Source organism: Oryctolagus cuniculus, chromosome 14, assembly GCF_964237555.1.
Source record: "Oryctolagus cuniculus chromosome 14, mOryCun1.1, whole genome shotgun sequence".
Taxonomy (NCBI): domain Eukaryota; kingdom Metazoa; phylum Chordata; class Mammalia; order Lagomorpha; family Leporidae; genus Oryctolagus; species Oryctolagus cuniculus.
The window spans coordinates 11,421,285-11,438,712 of NC_091445.1; the positions used below are offsets into that span (position 1 = coordinate 11,421,285).

The window sequence follows — 17,428 nt, forward strand, 5'->3', positions numbered from 1 at the left end:
ATTAGAAATTAAATCTGGGTTGAGTTAAAATATTGCCAAAGTATTGGATTATAAGCATTTGTCTGGACAAACAATTAATACCCAAATGTTAAAAGACACCAGGATATGTTGTGGAGCAATTTGGCAATGAAAATGAACTCTGTGTTATAAATTTGGTAGATAGGGCTCATGTGCAGCCTTCACTTCTAATTTTCACATTTTATATAAAAGTTTGTAATTGATGCTTACAATGTAACCCAAATCTCCATCCTCATAAATCCACATACAGCAGATGCAAAGTTAAGCATTTCAGAGGATTTTACTGCTCCAATATTGTTTTAATTCGCTCTAAAGAAATCAAGTGTCTGTCACTAAATTTTATTGATGAAAAAAAATCAACTTCCAGAATTAAATGGATATCTTCTGCAAATACTGAATGGGTCCTTGATAGATATTTTTTCTTAAGAATTGCTAAAGAGCAAAATATAATAATTTGGTGGCCAACATCTGTCTGGCAATCATATATGATAAATTCATAAGAAATACAGGAAAGATATTTATTTACTGTTACTGCTAAGCCAGTCTTTATTTATCTTAGAAGATTTTTCATCTATGAGTGGAAAACAAACTTTCCTTCAAGAGATCTGTGAACCGAATAATAAATGTCAGGTCTAAATCCTGTATGAAAATCAGTCCGGTTTAATCCTGGGTACTCTTCAGCATGCAAATGCAGACTGGAGTGTTCCCTGGCCCGCTGTCACACAGGCAGCCAATTTACAGTCCCTGGCACAGTGTATGTGTGAGGGACGCCGCAGCCCCTCCCCCCCAGCCTGCGACTTGGTCTCAGCTGCCTGCCTTTCACAGAAACCACAAACCAAGGAAACATATCAGTAATAGCGCCCTGTAAATTAACTTGACATTTGATGCAGAAAAAACCCTAAAAGCTTACAAAAGACATTGAAAACAAAAGCCACTCAGGACCTACACTACATATATTGTGGATTTAAGAGATCTGGAAGGTGGTTATTCTATTGTAACCAACACACACAGCCTTCATCCTCTTTGTTAAGACAATTCAGTCATTCTTTGTTATAGGCATAGTATCCGTCAAACTAGAAAACAATTTTTTTTTTCACAAAAAAAAAAAAGAGAAAACTTAGAAGTCCAACTGATATTATAATCATAATTCAATCAATGGTTGCTTTTTACATTAAAAAATAAGGCTATACATCCCCAATGTTATTAAAAATAAGCTAAAATATGACTTTAGGTTTCCTTGGTAAATAAGACATGTTGACATGGCTAAGACGTAAATAATGTAAGATGCATTGGAGAACTGTGTGAATCTTGTAGGACACGAGGTATTCACAAATTTTGCTGGGTCTTAAAATTTGGCCATTCAGGGCATTTAATTTTTTTTCTTATGCTTGGAAACCCTTGAATCCTTTTTATAGAAAAAAAAATTTTGGTTCAAAGAAAGACTGTTGATAAAATATTAAATGGTTCTTTGACATCAGCTGCGGTGTGTGGCTAGAGTGAGGCACATGGCATATTTAAGCCATTAGACATGCAGGAATGTTAACATTATTATGCGTTATTGTGTCTGGCTATGTGTCCCCCCTTCCCAACCCCTCTCTCTCTCTCTCTCTCTCTCTCTCTCTTCCTCTCATGCCTTTTCCCTCCCTTCTTCCCTCCTCCCCAGCTTTCTCAGAAACTCTCCATCCTCTCCCTCCCTCAGCAGGGCCTGCTACACCGCATCTTACAAATGTCTGGCCTTATAGTTTACAAGCACAGAACTGTACTGGTAAAAATGCATACTCTTAGCATCTGTGCTTCTTGATATTCATGGATATATTTACAAGTCCCTGTGTTCTACTTTTTTTTTTTTTTGCCTGTTTCTATGGTTTATATTACTGTCGTGCCTATATTCTTGTGGGAATTTCAAACAAGAATCAAGACATAACTGGCAAATATTTTGTAATGCAGTCTGCATTTCCATAATTTAGTTCCTTTTTTAAAGAGACAATTTAAAGAGGTTTATGGACTTAAGGATATATGAAGAGTATTTTGATTGGCTTTTTTTAGTACTTCAACTGCTGAAGGTTCAGTTTGTGTAAAATGGATGTAATAAAATAAATTTATGTACATATATGTGCTTGCGTGTATGTAAATACATTTAGAATGAAAAAGTTCATAAATCTCCATCAAATTTACTGATTGAGTTTCTATATATTCACATTTGGCAACATTAAGATATTTCACAAAAGGGTTCAAAGGTAAAAGGCTGGCATTTTATTTCTTCTTTAGACAGTAGCCTGCAAAAAGCTTAAATATCCACAAAGCAAGTATTCCGGACCCTGTGTTCCCCTCCCATGTGTGGAGGCCCTCTAGGACACATCACCACTGCCAAAGAAATCTTTCTTTTCCTCAAGCTACAAAGACAAATTCTTTCAAATAATTTAATTAACACCCAAAGTAGACATCTAACTTACTTTACAATAATTTTCATTTTATTCCCCACCTACCTAACCCCTCCCTCCCCAAATAGAATTCCCCTTTCCTGTTATCAATGCATTTATTTTTACGGATTAATATTCCCCAGTTTAATGTAACATTGAAATCAGAGAAGCCCATGCATATGCTCTGCTCTTTATAGCTGCAGTTTAATTACTATGTGTTAAACTGCCTCGACAGTGCAATGAATTTATGAATATCTTTCACGACAACAATATTTTGGAGCTGCCTACGAGAGAAAATGGGGGATGCAGCATTAAATGGTCTTTATGCCAGTGTTCTTGGAAATCCACACTCTAGGTAGGAAAATGTTACATATGAGAACATTAGGATAAAGGCTTGTTATAGCCCTAAAGTGTGGGATATATAAAATACTCAGATTTTTCCGTGTACAGTTATAACACATGCTAAGCAGCACACATTATTAAGCAAGATTCATTCCTTTATTGGAGAGGGAGGGGAGTAATTTACAGACAAGAGCTAAGCAATTCTGTTTAACACAACTGTGTCTCGTTGATTGTAAGGCAGGTGTAGTATTTCTCCAAAGCCCATCATCAATACTAAAGCAATTTACAGCTCAGGATATTTTTTAGAAGATCCTCATTTTATTAAGAGTCAATAAGATAGGTTGTGCGGAAAGATATACATGTATTTGCAATTCTTATTGTTGCAGTGTTTCTATTGTGCGCTGAGCTCCCATCATGGCTGGGAGTTGGGAAGCTGGCATGCAGTGCAGGAGGTAAGAGAGAGAGCCCCAAATAAATACTTAGAGCATTTTCTAATTATCTCTAATTATGACCACCTTTCTTTCCTCCCCACCACCCCAGGGTGGAGGGGAGGTAGAGGGGAGAGGTGGAAGGAAGATGATTATAAGTGCAGATCATATCCGTGCTATTAAATAATATTAATAATTCTCTTGGCCCCCAGGATGATGTTTTCATTCTGGACTTTGAAGCACCTCGCTCTACCCATTCAAAGCCATGACAGAAAAATGAACCTGAATGTGTCGGCATTAAACATTTAAATTCTCTACTCCCTGGTCATTACACAGACTGTCATATTTTACAGCCCCCTCCCCCACCATGCTTTTGCTGATTTGACTTCATTTACATGGGCTCATTATGCATCGGGTCTTTGTTCTACTGAACGGAATACAGTACAGTGACAAAGCAAAACTTACATGTCGGCTGGAATATTTTCCTGGTTTAAAAATTAGGTTTCACTACTTAAATTTACATTTAACTTCCCAACATTGTTTAAATTGGAGGCAAGTCTTTTCTTATACAATAACTATAATCTATATGCAATTATTTTAGAAGTGCTTAAAATTACCTCAAAATGTCATTAGGAAATGACATTTAAGACCTTTTATAACAAATGCTCTACTGCTACCTAGGCAATACTATCATATTGGAAGTATTAGGTTGTTCTTTCCAAACCTCTGTCTGGATTACTGGATAGGCCCAAGGAACAAGCTTTTATCTATTTTATATGAAGTTCATTGTTTAGAGCTGTCCCTTGTGGGACTTATTTTAATGTATCAAACAACAAAGGTAATGCCAATCCTTTAAAAAAAATTTCTGCTTTGCATTTTTTGCAATTAAAAAGGTTTTCTGATTTACAAACCAAATTTCCATTAAATTGAAAGGAAGTCCTAGCTGACCGATCACATAGAAAAATATGAAAGTTACATTGAGCTTTAAATGTCTATCCCCATGACATGCACACTATCTTTTCATTTGTTACAACCAATGGGGACATGGGATTAATCTAATACAGCCTAATTAAACACCCATTCACACATGAGGGCTTTTAATGGCACGGACGAGACTTTGTATCACAGTTATATTTGCATGTATTTGAAGTTGGACAATAGATATTTTTGAATAAAGAAAATGGAAAACAATAAAATATTGGGGATCATACTTTGGAAAATGGAAACTATTTCTTATTTCCTCCCAAGATGATTGCCATATGTATAATTTGGGTTTCATTCCAAACATTTTGACCAGGATGCCTTTCCAGTTTTTATTCTTTCTCAAACGTGGAAGCATGGTCACTGTGGCTCCAAGTCCAGGACACCATCTTGGAAGAAGAAGATATCTTGATGCTTTCTTGGCTCTGGTAGTCACACACTGTGTGACCTCTGGCTTCTCCCTTAATCTGCTTGTGCCTTGATTTTTTTTTTTCATCTAAAAAAAGGGAATATTTGTCTATTACCTACCCCCATTGGGTAATAATAAAGTTTAATTAGAATAAAACATTGGTCCAAGGAAGAAGATATGTTGTGAACACAAACTGCCATTTTTCTTTGCATTGATTAGTTTTTACTACACTGTGGGAAAACGCAGTGTTGGGTAATTTTCTATATTCAACCCATCTCTTAAGTTTGGGACTTCTGATTTTAGAGTTAATGAAAATAAAATACAAATGCTTAATTGGATTTATTGGAGGTGGGAGCAACCACCCACATCTTGGCAACTTATATTATATAGCCTTGTTATAATCTGTAAGATATTTCTATAAGCACAATTGGTTTTAGAAAATGGCTTGTGCAGTAGAAGTAGTCGACACAGTGGCACTGAAAATGAGTTCAAGCCTGTAGAAATAAGAATTTAGCAAAGACTCCTTAACCTGGAAGAGACTCAGTAGACACACGTTTTATTTACAGTTACTTTGAAATATCTTATTGTTCCTTTTAGTCCTAGAAATTTTAGACACTGAGCAACATGCAACTCTGATGCAGAAATATGTAAGATGATGTCATCTGCTTATTCATCTGGACTTCCCAAGACATCCCAAACTCAATACCACTTCTAAAGTACGAGCTGGACACAATTCACTCTATTTCCATTTCCAACATTAGAATGATATTATTTAATTTCTTCACACTTCAGTTGAATTATCTGTTGGATGAGGAGGTTGTGTTGGATTATTCAAACCCATCCCAGATCCAAAAGCTATTCTGGCTGCTATTTGGATATATTATTCTTAGGATTTGAGACACATAAGAATCATGCCCAAATCTAAATGATATTTCATCATGTATTCCATTTTCTGATGCATTATTTTTTTAATTTTATTTAGTAAATATGATTTTCCAAAGTACAGTTTATGGATTACAATGGCTTTTTCTCCCCCATAACTTCCCTCCCACCCCCCACTCCCTCTCCCATTCCATTATTTGATGCATTATTTTTAAAAATATTTATTTATTTGAAAGTCAGAGTTACACAAACAGAGAAGGAGAGGCAGAGAGAGAGTGGTCTTCCATCCACTGGTTCACTCCCCAATTGGTCGCAACGGCCAGAGCTGCGCTGATCTGTAGCCAGGAGCTTCTTCCAAGTCTCCTATCCCAAGGACTTGGGCCGTCTTCTACTGCTTTCCCAGGCAATAGCAGAGAGCTGGATCAGAAGTGGAGCAGCCAGGACTCAAACTGGTGCCCATATGAGATGCCAGCACCGCTATGCCACAGCACCGGCCCCAATCTGATCCGTTATTTAATCAATGTTTATTAAACAGTGAATATATGGCAGATGATCATTAAATACTTGAAACCAGGAATAAGATCAGGTTTTGGAGAAAAAAGTAAATATAACCTTAGAAAACTTTACCCAACATCAAAGTCTTAAGGCATCTGACTTGACACAATAGAGTTAGATGTGCCTTATAAATATTAGTGGGTATGGTAGATAGTACCTCTGTTACGTAATATCCTGTGTCTCTATCTACTAGAGAGCTAGACCTCCCGCCTTTTCTGATTAGGGTTACGTGAACTGCTTTGGCAAAAGAGATAGGAGCAGAAGTAACAGGTGTCTTGCAGAGGAAAGCTTTAAGGATCAGCTGATATTTTGCCCTGCTTTCTGTATCCTTTGACATGACTACCAATAACATTCTAAGCAGTTTCTTAACTGACAGAGTGGCCAAAAGGGGAATGTGATGACATGGGACAAAATATCCAGGTTATCCACATGGATACAAATGAATGACAGAGAAGATAAAACAAACTTTACGGCGTAAGTCACTAGGATTTGAGGATAGGCTGGAATGTCGCAGTATAACTTAGTCCAGTGAGGTCATGGTTATTCTCTTAATAATCTGAAGATATTACTTCTCCTTTTGTTCTCATTCTCCCACAAATGTCAAAGGCATTTGATGTGTGATAATGCAAACGCCTGAATGCAGAAGCTGATGTTAGGATCCAGCAGTGACATGGAGTGAATGTTTGTGTCCCCACCCAAATCTACGTGTTGAAACCCTAATTCCCAAGTGATGGTGTCTTGAGGTGGGGCTACAGGGAGGTCATGAGAATAAAGTCCCCACGATGAAATCGGTGTCCCCAAAGAGAGATGAAGAGATGAATCTGTGCTGTCTCCTCCCCAAGAGGACATAGTAAGTAGGCAGTGATTTCTAGACAAGGAAGACAGCCCTCACCGAGGACCTAACCAAGCTGGCACCCTGGTCTCCAGCTTCCATCCTCCACAGCCGTGATAATAAATGTTGTTTAGGCCACCAAATCCAGAGTGGTTTATTGTAGCAGCCAGAACAAAGACAACCGCAAATATGTGTGACAATGTCACTCTCCTCACTGAATGCTATTTTTGTTCTGGAAAATTTAGCTATAAATTTACATTAAAATGTGTTGTTTGTGTTAACATATAATGAATTTATTTTTGTTATTTTTAAATGTTCTTGATTTTAATTTCTAATTAGAAAAATCAATAGATGTAACCAATATCAACAAAAGCTCGTTAGGAGTGCTCTGTAATTTTTAGAGTAAAGAGAACAAAGACCAGAAGTTCAGGAATTTGGGGCCTATCCTAACCTGACTGATGGAGTATTTTTCACCAGAAATAGCTTATTAAAATGAATTAAGCCCCATCATGGGCAGAGCTCTCTGGATAGAAAACTATAAAAGTATGGTTAGAATCAATCACATTATTTAGTTATTTAACAGAATCAAAAAGAACTTTCTATGTTGCATAATAAAAGAACAGTTGCAGCCAATTGTATCTACTTTAATAATTAGTCTAGGTGTAAGAAACTATTTAGGTAGGATCTGACAGAGTGAATTTTCCTCTTTATTGTAAAGAGGAAAGTAAATGTAACTTCTTACAGTAAGTATCAACACACACACATATAAATATAAGAAAGTATATATGCTAACTATAAAACATCCCAGAAATATACAATTTGTCCAGTTTATGGGGTAACAAAGACAGTGAGTAGAGAAGAGATGAGTTGTGAGATGAGAGAGTTTCAAGTCATACCCTGACAACCCTTCACACGAAGGCTGACTCACGGCCACACACCATCCCCAGTGAGGAAACTATCTGAGCTTAAAATGCCTGACTGGTCATCTCCTTCAGACCAGCAGTCTCTCTGTCAATGTGTTCTTATTGGCATGCTTGTCCATAAATGGGCTGTGCATTGTTTCAAATGTTACTGTACAATCCTTCGACTGGATTATAAACTCCTTAAGGTTAATGATAATGTCTTCGATTGGATTTGCCAACACCCCAGCAGTGACTCTGCCCAGCACCCCATGCAAGACAGGGACTCCATAAGTGCCAGTAGATTAAACAATACAAAGTGGGGTGGACACTGGGCCTAGCAGTTATGACACCACTTGGGACACTCACGTCCATGTTAGAGTGCCTAGGTCCAAGTCCTGGCTCCCCTCTGGTTCCTCTAATGTGCATCCTGGAAGGCAGCGGGTGATGGCTCAGGTGGAGCTCCTGGCTCCTGCCTTCATCCTGACCCAGCCCCTCCTGGTGCAGGCATTTGGAGAGAACCAGCGAATGGAAAATCTCTTCCATCTGTCTCTTTGTCTCTCCATCTCTCGGGTTCTCAAACAAATAAGAAAGCTGAAAAGAGGGAGGGAGGAAGAGAGGGATGGAAGGAAGGAAGAAAGGAAAGGAGGGAGAGAAGGAGAGAGGGAGGAAGGAAGGAACACATGAAGGAAGGTTGGCCCAACCTGGAAGAAAAAATGGGTAAAGGTTAAATAAATAAATAAGTAACATCTCTAACTTCATAGCTATTGGTAAGCAATAAAATAACTAACTTGAGGGGAGCCTAACTTCTACTTCCTATTAACTTAAATTACTTATCACCATAAAAGCCAATACCCTATGAAATTTTAAATGGTTTTTAAGGTAGGAGTAAACACAAAAAATCCAGTAGCCATTGAAGAAATATCCTGCCACCAAATGCAATTCCTAGAGGGGCTATGGTCTTTTGCAACTCAAGCGATTCAGCATTTCTATGTCAATATATTCTTCCTCCCTATATCGTACCTTTGAGAAACTCCTAAAGGAGTTAAAACACAAACTATCTCTTCCTAAGATTCAGTTCACTGGACTTTCACTGCCAACACAGTTAACCAATCTCAATACAATGTCTTATGAATAGGTGTTTGTGTATACAATTTGCTTGGGATTTTTTACTTTATATATATTATCTCTATCTTTATATACATATATCTATAATGTGTATAAAGTATATATTATACAGTGTCTGATCTTCTTGACAAGCTTAGACAAAGAAGAAATTATTATGTTTACCTCTTTTGATAAATAAAAAAGCAAAATATCTATTAGGCTAGGAGATTTTTCTGTAGATGTGTCTCCCAAGTAATGGAGAGAGAATTCAACTCCAGACTCAACTCCAGAGTCACATCACTTAAACTGCTAAGATAGGAACTCCACCAAAAAGTTTATTTTCATTCTTCTTTTCCAGAAGGCAGCATTATCCCATTCAAGGGATTTCTAAATTGTATTATACACACAAACTAATTGTTTTTCCACAGTTTGAGTGAATAAAGGCATAGGTGAGTATTTTTAGTACAAATAAAGACTGTTGGAATTCCTAAGAAAAATCGTTTTATGTTAACTCCAAGATGTTTATTTTTCATTCAGTCTTTACTATGTCTCTTAGTGGAATTTTCTTCTTTTAAAATAATTCCATTTATATATTTGAACAAAGTGTTAGGGCACTGGCTTTTGGTGCAGAAGATGCCACTTGAGATTTCTGCATCGCACATCAGAGTGCCTGGGATTGAATCCCAGCTGCACTCCCGAGTCCATCTTCCTGCTAATGCACACCCTGGAAGGCAACAGGTGGCAGCTCAAGTACTTATGTTCCTGCCACCTGTGTGAGAGAATCCGATGGAGCTCCTGACTCCTGGCTTTGCCCTGGTACAGTCTCAGTCATTTTGGACATCTGGGGAGAGAACTAGTGGATGTGAGGTCTCTCCTCTCTCCTCCCGCCCCCCTCTCTTTCTTTTTCTCTTTCTCTCTCTCTCTCTTTCTCTATCTATCTCAACCTCTCTCTGCCTTTTTTTCTTTTTTCTTTTGACAGGCAGAGTGGACAGTGAGAGAGAGAGACAGAGAGAAAGGTCTTCCTTTGCTGTTGGTTCACCTCACAAATGGCCGCTATGGGCGGCGCGCTGTGCTGATCCAAAGCCGGGAGCCGGGTGCTTCCTCCCAGTCTCCCATGCAGGTGCAGGGCCCAAGCACTTGGGCCATCCTCCACTGCCTTCCTGGGCCACAGCAGAGAGCTGGACTGGAAGAGGAGCAACTGGGACAGAATCTGGCACTCCAACCAGGACTAGAACCCGGGGTGCTGGCGCCGCAGGCGGAGGATTAGCCGCCTAGTGAGCTGCAGTGCCAGCCTCTGCTTTTCAAATAAATAAACAATTTTTTAAAAGTATAGGTGTTAAATTACTCAAATAGATTGCCTTGGGAGTAACCTAAAGATACTTGTACTTGTTCAAACAAAACAAAGGAATATTATGGTAGCATTTGTCTTGAGACATGTAGTAGGCTGGCTGATATTAATTGTTAACACAATAGTTAATACATTTGTATTTTCAGCATTTTTTACAATAAAAATAATTAACAGACCTTTCATCCAGATAGTTTGTATCTCATGAAAATTCTCTAGGAAATCAATAAAAACCTCTACCTAAAATCTAGAATACAGAGTAATTTAAAATTAGAAGCAAACAATATGTCCTAAACCATGATTAATAAAAGCAATGGAACAGAAAATTATGTTTTGCCTGGTTTCTGATAGCAGTAATCATAAAAGCATAACTTCCCATCCTTCTTTATCTAAGAGATTGAAAATTTGTGAATGTGCAAACTCTCCAGGCGGGCCAGAGGCCATTTCCAAAGGCTGACTCGGTATCAGAAGATAAGGACAAGCAGTGTAGAAGGAAGCAATATTCCAGAATGAGCCTCTATTGCTCTCCCTTCCCCTTAGGAAGTTTGAAATAGATCCTCAGGTTCCTAGTGTCTCACGAGTGTCTGGGAAGTCTAACTCTCATTTGACATGAGTATACAAACAAACCTGAGAAACTCTGTAGTCCAGATATTTTCTGTGTCTCCTGCACATGACCTCTACCTTTGCTTCCAAGTAAAAACCCTTTCCTTGGCACTTCCACCTGTTTAGGATGACTGCTCTCAGATCTTTCAAAACCCAAGCCCGGCCGGCACTGTGGCTCAACAGGCTAATCCTCCACCTCGCAGCGCTGGCACACTGGGTTCTAGTCCCGGTCAGGGCGCCGGATTCTGTCCCGGTTGCCCCTCTTCCAGGCCAGCTCTCTGCTGTGGCCGGGAGTGCAGTGGAGGATGGCCCAGGTCCTTGGGCCCTGCACCCCATGGGAGACCAAGAGAAGCACCTGGCTCCGCGACGGCCATTGGAGGGTGAACCAACGGCAAAGGACACCTTTCTCTCTGTATCTCTCTCTCTCACTGTCTACTCTGCCTGTCAAAAAAAAAAAAAAAAAAAAAAAAAAACAAGCCCACTAGTCCTCAGAAACCTCCTAAAAGACGCCTCAGGGACTAGTGTTCCCGTGAAGCAGGCTAAGCCATTGTCTGTAATGCTGGCATCCTGTATGAGCACCTGTTTGAGTCCTGGTTGCTCGACTTCTGACCCAGCTCCCTACCAATGCACTGGGGAAGGCAGCGGAAGCTAGCCCAAGTGCCTGGGCCCCTGTCACTGACGTGGAAGACCTGGATGGGATTCCTTGCTCCTGGCTTCCTCCTGGCCCAACCCTAGCTCACGTGGGAACTAAACCAGCAGATGGAAAATACCTCTCTCTCCCCCTCTCTCTCTCTCTGACACTGCCTTTCAAGAAAATAACTAAATCTTCCTCCCAAAAGTTGCCCTAGCTGTTTGAGCAGCCTCCACAAGCTCAATTACATTTACATGCACATGAAAATTACAGTAACACCTACTAGATGAATCTGACCGATTTATTAGTCCTGAACTCCCTCCACTAGACTGTATACTTGTATCTTGTCTTATTCATCTGATTACAACACTTGTTGAATGAATGACACAGGTGCCAGCTACTGAGCTCAGTAGTCTATAAAGTGTAATATACAATGTTGCTAGGTTAAACTTCAAACTAGTGGCATTAGGCTGGTCTATAGGAAGCTCAGAAGCTCTTGAATTAGCATAGAAAACCACTTGCTGTTCAAAGGGTAAAGGTTTCCTGTGCTGATGTGGTTCTCAGGGTTTTCCAAGCCTTCTTTTACATTTTTGGTGAAATATTTAAGGGCCAATTTTTTAAGATTTATTTATTTATTTGAAAGGCAGAGAGTTACAGAGAGAGACAGAGACAAAGACAGAGACAAAGGCAGAGGCAGAGAGACGTCTTCCATCCACTGGTTCACTCCCAAAACAGCTACAATGGCTGGAGCTGGGCCCATCCAAAGCCAGAAGCCAGGAGCCAGGAGCTTCTTCCAGGTCTTCCAAGCAGGTGCAGGGGCCCAAGCAGTTAGGCCATATTTCACTGCTTTCTCAGGCCACAGCAGAGAGCTGGATTGGAGGTAGAGCATCCAGGACTCAAACTTGTATCCATATGGGATGCCTGCACTGCAGGCAAAGACTTTATCCACTACAACACAGCGCTGGCCCTAAGGGCTGATTTTCAACAATGCTTCTATCAGGAGACCACACAACATCGAAGTAAGGCAGGACTTCACCACCAGACTGAAGACAAGTCTCAGTCTTGACACTTATTAGCTATGTGACCTTGGGAATGTTAGTATCACTCAATTTCCAAAACTGTGAGAATTAAAGGAGAAAATGTGTGTAAAGAACTTATCACAATGTCATACATAGTAGGTACTCAATAATTGTTATTTATTTTTATTATCATAAAATCTCCAGGACTATAAATTTGAGCTTCAAATTTAAGATAATTACATTAAAGAAAGAATAGAACAATGGCTGAGGAAGAGTTAATTTGGTTAGAATTCAGTTTAGAAGAAATGCTTTATTTTACAGGAAGAAATTGGAGCTGTTGAAGGTTACAATATAGACATCTATAATTGAGGGTAAGCTATATGGAGATTTTAACATTATTTTTGTCATTAAGCAATTCTGTGCTGTGAGACCCACCCCCAGTGAAAATCAGCAGGAATCAGACACGTAAGTTTCAGCAGATTGAAAAGAAGTGATATCACTTACCAAAGGTGCCTTAGTTGCATAACTTCAAAGTAGAGTCTGTTTATTCAGATTTTAAAAGCATTAAAATAGTCCAAAATCATGAATTATCCACCTCCAGCTTAAAGCAGAATTGTGTTTGAGTGCCTACATTCTAAAGCAGGCACATAGTTTTTTCTTAATCCCTCTCTTAAAGTCAAAGCTCATGGGTAGTATCAACCCATGAGCAACAATTTATTGAAACATTAACATTCTTTTCATTTTTAAAGGGTCTTTTCATTTTAAAGGGTCAAATCCTATAGTATGTAGAATTTGTAAGAAACTAAGTGAGTCTGGCATTTGTAGTTTAAATTCAGTGCCAAAGATAAGCTACAGAGAAATGACCTTCCCCAAGTCGAAGTTGTCTTGTTACTGCTACTGTGAGAAAGGGAGAATCATGAGGACAATGGAAATATCTTCAGGACTGGCTCCACTCCTGGTGCCAACTTCTTACCAATGCACACCCTGGGAGGCAGCCGGTGATGGCTCAAGTAGTTGAGTCCCTGCCACTCACGTGGGAGACCCAGAGTAAATTTCTGGCTCCTGAGCATTTTGGGAGTCAAGCAGTGGATGGAAGCTACTTCTCTGCCTCTCTGCCTTTCCAGATAAATAAATAAATAAATAAATAACTTTTTAAGTAAAATGAGAGCCTGCAGTGACTTCCCGTTATATGAGACCATGCATCACTGCCCCCATGTTGGGCTGTGCAAGGGAGCTGGCTGGCCTCCCTCCCTGCAGGAATCAGTCCCACAGAAATTCCATCCAGAATTCTCTTTCGGCTCTCAGTTTCCCTACTGACTCTTTGTTTCTAAAACAGCTTTCTTTTTAGGCTCCTTTCCCAGACTATCCAATTCATCCTATGGCTCTCAGCCTTGGTCATCTTTCTTTGACCATGTAAGTCCGGGTTGGTGCCTCACTTGTGACTTTCCAGAACACTCTGAAGACTCCCCCATAATTGCACTTGCCATGTTTCACTGGACTCGCTTGGTGATGTGCTTCTATCCCCTGAAAGAGATTTCCAATTCCATATCCTGGAAAAGTGTATTTTAAGAAGGTGCTTCCTGTATGAAAGTTGATGAGGAAAGAAAAGACTGGATGACTCAGAGATGGGCTTGCAGGTCAGCTCTTTCCTGGCTGAAGCCGGATTCTGTCCCGGTTGCCCCTCTTCCAGGCCAGCTCTCTGCTGTGGCCAGGGAGTGCAGTGGAGGATGGCCCAAGTACTTGGGCCTTGCACCCCATGGGAGACCAGCAGAAACACCTGGCTCCTGCCATCGGATCAGCGCGGCACACCGGCCGCAGCACGCTGGCCACAGCGCGCCAGCCGTGGCGGCCATTGGAGGGTGAACCAATGGCAAAGGAAGACCTTTCTCTCTGTCTCTCTCTCTCACTGTCCACTCTGCCTGTCAAAAAAAAAAAAAAAAAAAAAAAAAAAAAAAAAAAAAAAAAAAAAAACCTGAATGCATTGTCTTTCCCTAGCAAAATGGTACCCTCCTCTTTCTGTTCTTCTTTTCAGTGAAACATGAAATTTTGACCAATTTCTAAAGCTAGATATTTGAGAATTAAACAAGACTGCTATGCCCCCTCCCCCACATCGAACCTTTTACATTTCGTGTTAGCAACAGCCTAACTCAGGAGGTTTTTCCAGAATGAGATTATTGAAGTTAGAAACAGGCTATTTTGCGTGTGCATGCTTACCAACCTTCTTGCCTAAAAGCCCATTGGGAAAGAATAAAGAAGTCTGCAAGGAAATGACTTCATAGCAGCCCTGAGAACAGGGCTGAGACCTTCTGCAACCTGGGGAGCACATGGAAGCCATCACACTGATAAAGAAGCCAAAGTGGGAGACCCCACCTCAAACAAGTGTAGAGGAAAGCCCTGGAGAAAAAAGCCTCCCGGGGAGCAGGTTAGGAGAGCGTGAGTGGCTGGGGAGGGAAATTGATCGAAGGATTTTCTATGGGCCGTGTTACCCATCTCAGCTGACCATGAGATTAAACTGGAATTCTAGGTAAACACAGGGCACCTCAGGACCCCTCCCTGAGGGCTTGGCTTCGGTGCACCCCACAATATGATCCCAGAATCAAGTTTTCACAGAGGTCCCAAGTGGTTTTTATGGTCAACAACTTTGGGCAATATTGGATTTGGAGCACTCTTTGTTCAGGCATCTTGCTTTCCACATCGATCTATGGGGCATCCAGGATTAGCATTTACCCCCAGGCTGAAAATCAGATGACTAATTTCTAAAGAAACAAAAACTCACCTGGGACACCTAGCACAAATAGTAGCATCTCAGAACATGGCTGTGCTCACTCTGACACTTGGGACTGCCAGATGATTCCCTGCCTGGGAAGCTCAAAGGGAATGCTGCCTGTCTGCGGGTCCTAGCAGTCCCCGTGGAGTTCTCTGTGGCCTCCCATCCATGCAAAAGCCCTCTCAGGAAGCACAGACAGGGAGCTGCCATTTTAGCTGCCGAGACCTCCATGCACACACGTGAGTGATTCCCAAACTCACCAAGCATTTGAAGGGAAAAACAACATCACCAAAGAGTTAGAGAAATTTGGACCAATGAAACTTAACACCAAATCTTAAAAAGAAGACGGAGGGCCGATGTTGTGGCCTGGCAGGTGAAGCCACTCTGGGGACAGTCACATCCCAAATGACAGTGCCTGCTTTGTGTTCCAGCTCCTCTGTACAATTCTTTCTCTTTCTTCCTTTTTTTTTTTTTTTTTTTTTTTTTTTTTTTTTGACAGGCAGTGAGAGAGAGAGACAGAGAGAAAGGTCTTCCTTTGCCGTTGGTTCACCCTCCAATGGCCACCGCGGCCAGCGCGCTGTGGCCGGCGCACCACACTGATCTGATGGCAGGAGCCAGGTACTTCTCCTGGTCTCCCATGGGGTACAGGGCCCAAGCACCTGGGCCATCCTCCACTGCACTCCCTGGCCACAGCAGAGAGCTGGCCTGGAAGAGGGGCAACCGGGACAGAATCCGGCGCCCCGACCAGGACTAGAACCCAGTGTGCCGGCGCTGCAAGGCGGAGGATTAGCCTAGTGAGCCATGGCGCCGGCCTCTTCCTTTTTTTTTTTTTTTAAGATTTATTTATTTACTTGAAGGGCAGAGTTTCAGTGGCAGAGAGAGAGAGAGGTCTTCCATCTGCTGGTTAACTCCCCAGATGGCAGCAACAGCCGGAGCGGTGCCGATCAGAAGCCAGGAGCCAGGAGATTCTTCTGGGTCTCCCATGTGGGTGCAGGGACCCAAGCACTTGGGCCATCTTCTACTGCTTTCCCAGGCCATAGCAGAGAGCTGGATCAGAAGTGGAGCAGCCGGGATTGGAATTGATGCCCATATGGGATGGTGGTGCTGTAGACAGTGGCTTTACCCACTATGCCACAGTGCAGGCCCCCCCTCTGTACACTTCTGATCCAACTCCCTGCTAATGCACTTGGGAGGCAGCAGATGATGGTCCAAGTGCTTCAGACCCTGCCACCCATGTGGGAAACTCAGATGGAGTTTTAACTCCTGGTTTCTGCTTGGCCCAATCCCAGCTGTTGCAGGCATTTGGGGAGTGAACCAGTGGATGGAAGATCTATGCATGTCTGTCTGTCTATCTCTCTGTCACTCTGCCTTTCAAATAAAAAATAAGGGCCCTGCACTGCCCAGGATAGCAAACAACAGAGTCAGGATGGCTAAAGGTGACCCCAAGAAGCCAAAGCGCAAGATTCCTTGCATCTACTTTGTGCACACATGCAGAGAAGAACGTAAGAAGAAAAATCCAGAGATCCCTGTCAGTTTTGCAGAATTTTCCAAGAAGTGCTCGGAGAGATAGGAGAGAATGGGGGAAAGTCTAAATTTGATGAATGGCTAAGGCAAATAAAATATGCTATGATGGGGAAATGAAGGATTACAGACCAGCTAAGGGAGGCAAGAGAAAAAAAAGGACCTTAATGCCTCTAAAAGACCACCATCTGTATTCTTCTTGTTCTCTTTGGAATTCCACCCCAAGATTAAACCTTCAAACCCTGCCATCTCCTGGAGTTGTGACCAAAGAGTGGGAGGAGATGTGGAATAAATTGAAAAATGGTAAAAAGCAGCCACACGTCACTAGGGTGGCCACGCTGAAGGACAAGGACAAGATGGACATTGCTGTTGGCACAAGGGGCCCCGCCGAGGTAGCCTGGAAAAAGGTGGAAGAGGAAGATGAGGAGGAGGAGGATGAATGAAAACTGTTGCCCTGTCTCTTTGTGAATGCCTTAGAGTATGGGAACATTGTAATTGGCACATCTCTCACTTGAGACGTATCTACTGCCTTCATGAGGTTTAATCACAAAATTCGATGTGACCGTATTTTACTCTCTCAAAGTGCTCTAGAAATCGTCAGTACTCACCTGACATGGCCATGGGTGTCTGGAGCACCCTGAAACTGCAGCAAAGTTATACATGTTTCCA

General features: G+C 41.3%; 1 long non-coding RNA gene across 36 annotated transcripts in view; it reads right to left on the reverse strand.

Moving 5' to 3' along the window:
- The window catches only part of LOC103349543 (uncharacterized), a 216,700-nt gene that overhangs the window by 80,258 nt on the left and 119,014 nt on the right, over positions 1-17,428 (reverse strand). For 5 of the 36 annotated variants that reach the window (XR_011381889.1, XR_011381876.1, XR_011381909.1 and 2 more), the window contains one exon: positions 8,132-8,470. The exons of the other annotated variants lie outside the window; for them this stretch is intronic. This is a non-coding gene — a long non-coding RNA (uncharacterized lncRNA). Of the gene's footprint in view, positions 1-8,131; positions 8,471-17,428 lie in introns of those variants that run through there. 36 annotated transcript variants of the gene reach the window in all.